Raw genomic sequence first — 6,668 nt, forward strand, 5'->3', positions numbered from 1 at the left:
TGCGGCAATTTTGCTTATTTACGTAGCCATTCAACCAGAAATGAGCCTCATCGCTGAACAAAATTTGTCGATAAAAAAGCGGATTTCACATTTCGAACCGAACACTGATTTTGGTAATAAAATTCAATGATTTGCAAGCGTTGCTCGTTAGTAAGTCTATTCATGATGAAATGTCAAAGCATACTGAGCATCTTTCTCTTTGACACCATGTCTGAAATCCCACGTGATCTGTCAAATACTAATGCATGAAAATCCTAACCTCAAAAAAATCACCCGTTATTTTATTATGCCAGTTTTATTACGCCAGTTATTCGAACCAGTTGTTGTTCAATTCGCTGAGTTCCCAAAAGAGTATGAAATACCATACATAACAAGTATAGCCGCTTTTACTACTATCTATATTTATATATGCTACTTTATGCGATTTATACCAGTTGTAGTTCGATTAGCTTCTTTTGAGGTTTGTCGAATCATCGACTGCATTGATATTATCCTTATATAAATCTCGGTATAAGGGAGCTGTGGGACGGCATATCAAACTCCTTACGTACAGCTGCAACCGAAACCATTGGTTTTCGGAAAAGTCAAAAAAACAGCTGGTATGATGAGGATTGTCGTCTCGCAGTGGAGAGAAAACAGACTGCCTACCTCGCAATGTTGCGATCGACCGCAACACGAGCAGGATGGGAAAGATACCGAGAGCTGAAGAGGGAAGCGAGACGCATTTACAGACAAAAAAAGAAAGAGGCCGAAATGCGTGAGTATGAAGAGCTTGACAAGCTGGCCGACAGGGGAAATGCTCGAAAATTTTACGAAAAGATCCGGCGACTAACTGAAGGTTTCAAGACCGGAGCACACTCCAGAGGTGATCTAGTTATTGATGACCAGAGTATACTGAGTTTGTGGAGGGAACACTTCTCCAGCCTGCTGAATGGCAGTGAAAGTACAACAACAGGAGAAGGCGAACCCGATTCCTCAATCGACGACGATGGAGCAGATGTTCCATTGCCCGACCGTGAAGAAATTCGAATAGCAATTACCCGCTTGAAGAACAATAAGGCGGCGGGGGCCGATGGATTACCGGCCGAGCTATTCAAACACGGCGGCGAAGAGCTGATAAGGTGCTTGCATCAGCTTCTTTGCAGAATATGGTCGGAAGAAAGCATGCCTGACGATTGGAATCTCAGCGTACTCTGCCCAATACACAAAAAGGGAGACCCCACAATTTGCGCCAATTACCGTGGTATAAGCCTCCTCATCATCGCGTATAAGGTTCTGTCGAGCGTATTGTGTGAAAGACTAAAGCCCACTGTCAACAAACTGATTGGACATTATCAGTGTGGCTTTAGACCTGGAAAATCAACAACAGACCAGATATTCACCATGCGCCAAATTTTGGAGAAGACCCGTGAAAATAGGATCGACACACACCATCTCTTTGTCGACTTTAAAGCTGCTTTCGAAGCACGAAAAGGAGTTGCCTTTATGCCGCGATGTCTGAATTTGGTATCCCCGCAAAAATAATACGGCTGTGTAAGCTGACGTTGAGCAACACCAAAAGCTCCGTCAGGATCGGGAAGGACCTCTCCGAGCCGTTCGATACCAGACGAGGTTTCAGACAGGGTGACTCACTATAGTGCGACTTCTTTAACTTGATGCTGGAAACAATTATAAGAGCTGCAGAACTAAATAGAGAAGGTACAATCTTCTACAAGAGTGTACAGCTCCTGGCGTACGCCGATGATATTGATATCATCGGAAGCAACAACCGCGCCGTTTGTTCTGCTTTTTCCCGCATGGATAAGGAGGCGAAGCGAATGGGTCTGGAGGTGAATGAGGACAAGACGAAATATCTCCTGTCATCAAGCAAACAGTCGGCGCATTCGAGTCTTGGCTTCCACGTCACTGTTGACAGTCATAACTTTGAAGTTGTAGATAATTTCGTCTACCTGGGAACCAGCATTAACAGCAATAACAATGTCAGCCTGGAAATCCAACGCAGAATCACTCTTGCCAACAGGTGCTACTATGGACTAAGTAGGCAATTGAAAAGTAAAGTCCTCTCTCGACGAACAAAAACCAAACTCTACAAGTCCCTCAACATTCCCGTCCTACTTTACGGTGCAGAAGCGTGGACGATGTCAACATCCGATGAGACGGCACTAGGAGTTTTCGAGAGAAAGGTTTTGCGGAAGATTTATGGTCCCTTAAACATTGGCAACGGCGAATACCGCAGACGATGGAACGATGAGCTGTATGTGTTATTCGACGACATAGACATAGTCCAGCGAATAAAAAGACAGCGGCTACGCTGGCTAGGTCATATTGTTCGAATGGATGAAAGTGCTCCAGCTCTGAAAGTATTCGATGCAGTACCCGCTGGTGGAAGCCGAGGAAGAGGGAGACCTCCACTCCGATGGAAGGACCAGGTGGAGAGGGACTTGGCTTCGCTTGGTATAACCAATTGGCGCCAAACTGCCAGAAGGAGGGATACGTGGCGCGCTGTTTTGGACTCGGCTATAACCGCGTAAGCGGTGTCTACGCCAGTCAAGAAGAAGAATAAATCTAAAAATTTTGAAGCTATACGTAGGTGAGACGCTAAACACTGTATTTTTAAAATGCTTAAACGCGTTATGAATAATCTAGAACACTATAGTTTTTATAAATTTCTAGAATTTTATACATATATTAAATGATTTTTTGAGAAATTGAAACAAATTGCCTTAAACTTAAGGTCGTGTGATTCAAGAAAAGCTCAAAACTCACATAATCGACACAAGTAACTTAAACAACATAAATAAATACATTAATTGATTAAAAATCTCTAAATAGAAGTTGGCGCGCAGTGGGTTAAGCATTTGCGCCTACATAGTTTTTTCTTTGTTTTACTGCAATTCAATGATTCTTTTTTAGCACTTTTTCACTCGTTCGCTTGAAGTGCGTGCGGAAGTTACAAACATCCTCCACCGGATCCAGGAGCGGCCTACATTGTTGCTGGTATTTTGTTGGCTGTCATGTACATGCATATGTGCTTTGTTTACATATGTACCTATTGCGCAACCAATTGGCAACAAGCTTGCATATGTGCGCAAGTAAATATTTACAAGAAATATACCAACGCACGGTGGATATGCAAAATGCCAACATTTTTATATAGTTTACCAAGCAAATAGCAAGAAGCACATTATGTGCCCATGTCTGTACCATTTTTACAAAGCTTTAAAAATTGCAAAAATTTTATTTTTTTAAAGCAATAAAATTATGTATTTATTTGCACACGCACAATTCGATAATATTTTATTATTATTTGCATTTCTCGCTAATTAATAGTTTGACTTGTGTTTACTTGATATGTTGCAAATGCTCCACCTCTTGCAACATGTTGCAACCGCTGTACTCATGTAATTTCCCCTCATACCGTTTTGCATTTTTTTCCGATTTGAATGCCAGCCCATTTCATAACGACCGCCTTTTCCGAGGCTCCAAGGCACCTATTACGTTCGTTTACGAAGCATACTTCGGCCCAGCATGCACAGTTGCGCCAGTTGTGGTACAACGTTAACAATCGCGCTTACAACACTTTATTATGAGATGAAATATGCTGGAAGATGGGCGAGTATATGACGGCACTCGGCCGGTGGAAAATTACGTAAATATTTTTGTTAAATTATTCTTTATCATATATTTAAGGAACAAATTATTAATTTAAGGGTTTAGATAAGTAATGCTCTTCTTCTTGTTCAATTACAAAATAAAATTACTAAATTAAAAGTGTTTCATCAATATCTCTGGATTTAGATTTATTTCACAAGTCTGATTTTCAAACACTCTTATACAAAAATTCTCATTATTTGTGTGCCTTTTTTGCCACTAAATTAAATGGTACTTTAGCTAAATGGTTACAGTGGACATTACTTTACATTCAAGTGATCATCTAAAGTATATCATTTGACTCCGGTAAACTATTTATAAGTTTACGGCCTATACTGATAAACCAACATTCGGCGGTTAATTGACAAGATAAAACCGGTTTAAAAATATGTTAGTGTCAAATTATACGAACCGTATGGCCTTCTTAAGTCCGTTTGATCGAAATTCTTTCCAAATACTAAATGCCTTACTATGACTATGTCAGCATTAAGTTAGTGTAATATATAATGTCTTTCTTTTTAATGAACTTAAAACAAAATAAATAACGAAAATTTATTTTAAAAAATGATTATTCTTATTCATCGCCATCGACTAATAACTTCTATATTTAAATATATATTTCCTTAGTTATATGTATTTATATTGAATATTTCAAGCATTAAGTGAGGTATCTAAAAGACGAGGGATGGTGAGATATAGGGATAGTGAATACCATACCCTTCCTCATAGAGGAGCAATTTAAAGTAATGGACTGAAAAATTAATAAATATAAAATAATGCTAACTTAGTAATAGCTAAAATATATACTATACTTCATAGAGTTACCCACGTGACTGCATAGCCTGGTCAGACTGAGACGAAATATTTCAACGTAACCATGTAGCTAGAAGTCAAAAAGTTGTTACAACATGATCAATGTAATTACATTATCAAAGTTATCTATGTAAAACCAGGCTTGAGACTTCCCTACACTTCCTTACACTAAACCAGCAAGGGGCCAGACTTAGCATATAGCGATCGTGAACTAAATATCTATATATGTGTGTGTGTGATTGGCGTAGCAACCGTTTAGCCGGTTATAGCCGAATAGATGATAGTGCGCCACTTCTCTCTTTCTTTCTCAGTTCGGCCCCAGTTGGAGATCTCAAGTGTAAGGTCGCCCTCCTCCTGGTCCCTCCAACGGAGTGGAGCCCTTCCCCTCCCTCGGCTTCCTCCGACTGGTACTGCATCGAGCACTTTCAGAGCTGGAGTGTTTTCGTCCATTCGGACAACATGACCTAGCCAGCATAGCCGCTGTCTTTTTATTCGCTGAACTATGTCTATGTCGTCGTATAGCTCGTACAGCTCATCTGCGGTATTCGCCGTTGCCAATGTTTTGAGGACCATAAATCTTGCGCAAAATTTTCTTCTCGAAAACTCCTAGTGTCATCTCATCTGATGTTGACATCGTCCAAGCTTCTGCACCATAAAGCAGAACGGGATAAATAGTAATATTTAAATAGACAATATCCCCCGTTGGGGAATTCCTAGTTGTTGCCTTGTATATTTGCATTTCTACTGCTTAACCTTTATGAGATTGATTTATTATGATTATTGAAAAGGAGATGCTCAATACGTAAGGATGCCGATACTTCCTTTTCATAAATCATGATTGAATATATACCTAGGAAATACAAACTGTGCTACCGGTCAATATACAAGATATGAAAATATTCGGCCCGATTCACGTTGTTGTTATCGTTTTAAAATGAAGTAAGAAAGTCTACGTGTTTATTATAATAATTTATCGAATATAAATTGGGATTCCCAATTTTGAAACGAGTATAGTAACGACATCGTAGTCGTTGAAATAATTGAGAGCGAGGTAGAAACGAGAGCAATTATTTGAAATGAAGATGAAATTATGAATAGTATGAATAGTAGAAATATACTCAAAAAAGCTGAAACTTCCAGGTCACTCACCATCACTACATCTCTCATGTATATCTTTTTTTTTTTGTTTTTACTAAAACATTTTTACGTTATATACATACATACCTATGTGTTTTAATACTCAAAACGAGCAAGTTTCCGAAAAAACCCGAGATGTAGATGAACATCTATTTACCTGGATCTTAAACTTGTGCATTGTCTAGGTGGTAGGTTTTTCTCACAAAACAAGAACAGGTAACAAAATTCAGCTCGTCTATTTCATACATACACATCTGCTATATGCAAGAATGGAGGCAGTATGAGGTGATGCAGTATAAATAGCAAGTTCCAGACAGATTGAAAATCATTGACTCAACAGAAGTCATTGAGTGCCGAACAATAATTTACAATTCCTGACAAAAATAGAAAACATAAACAATTATCACTTCATCTTCAAATTACTTACATACATATTTATCAGAAGCTCAAAGACAATGGATTGCAGAACAAAAGCATCTTATTACTTTATGCGCATCCGCTATCGCTATCCAAACATCAATGAGGAAGTGTTAGATTGCTTAGCCGAACACACGTCACCCGAAACGAGCATAAGTCTGCGCGACTTCGTCGGTAAGTACAATCGTTAGACAAACCTCTAGCCTTAAAACAAATACTGAAATACTATATTACAAATTATTTGTGTTTACCTTTTTTACAGATAAATTTAAGGAACGCACAGGCAGAGACTTCCCAATGCATCGGTGCGCCATAAGATCGACAGAGTTTTTGCTGAGCATAGATTATACCGCCTGCTATCGAACGGAATCGGGAATGCCATACTTCTTTAGAATAGAACCGTTCAAATGATTCTTATATTTTTTAGGGAATTTTCAAACTACTTTATTTATATTTTTTTGTATGGAAGAGTACAGGCCTGCTTGTGGTGTTTTATATGTACAGTTACTGTATATTTTGCTGTACTATTGTTTATGTGATGTCAATAAAAGAAATGTTAACAACATTCTTCGTAATTTTCAACTTTCTTTTCTGTACTTTTCTTCAACTCCTAGGTAGATAGTTCGGATTTATTGCTTATAGTGTTGTGG

The 6,668-nt window shown here is 38.8% G+C and overlaps 1 long non-coding RNA gene across 2 annotated transcripts; it reads right to left on the minus strand.

Moving 5' to 3' along the window:
- Positions 1–1,955: 1,955 nt before the first annotated feature.
- On the minus strand, positions 1,956–6,410 carry LOC105219257 (uncharacterized). 2 transcript variants are annotated; one of them, XR_008471962.1, is made up of 4 exons: positions 6,270–6,410; positions 6,033–6,222; positions 5,759–5,975; positions 1,956–5,109 (listed from the first exon to the last, which is right to left on the minus strand). It is a non-coding gene; the product is annotated as an uncharacterized LOC105219257 (long non-coding RNA). The 2 variants fall into 2 exon arrangements; XR_008471961.1 differs by lacking the exon at positions 1,956–5,109 and having other exon boundaries at positions 5,948–5,975; positions 6,029–6,222.
- Positions 6,411–6,668: the final 258 nt, after the last annotated feature.

Source organism: Zeugodacus cucurbitae, chromosome 2 (genome assembly GCF_028554725.1).
Source record: "Zeugodacus cucurbitae isolate PBARC_wt_2022May chromosome 2, idZeuCucr1.2, whole genome shotgun sequence".
Taxonomy (NCBI): domain Eukaryota; kingdom Metazoa; phylum Arthropoda; class Insecta; order Diptera; family Tephritidae; genus Zeugodacus; species Zeugodacus cucurbitae.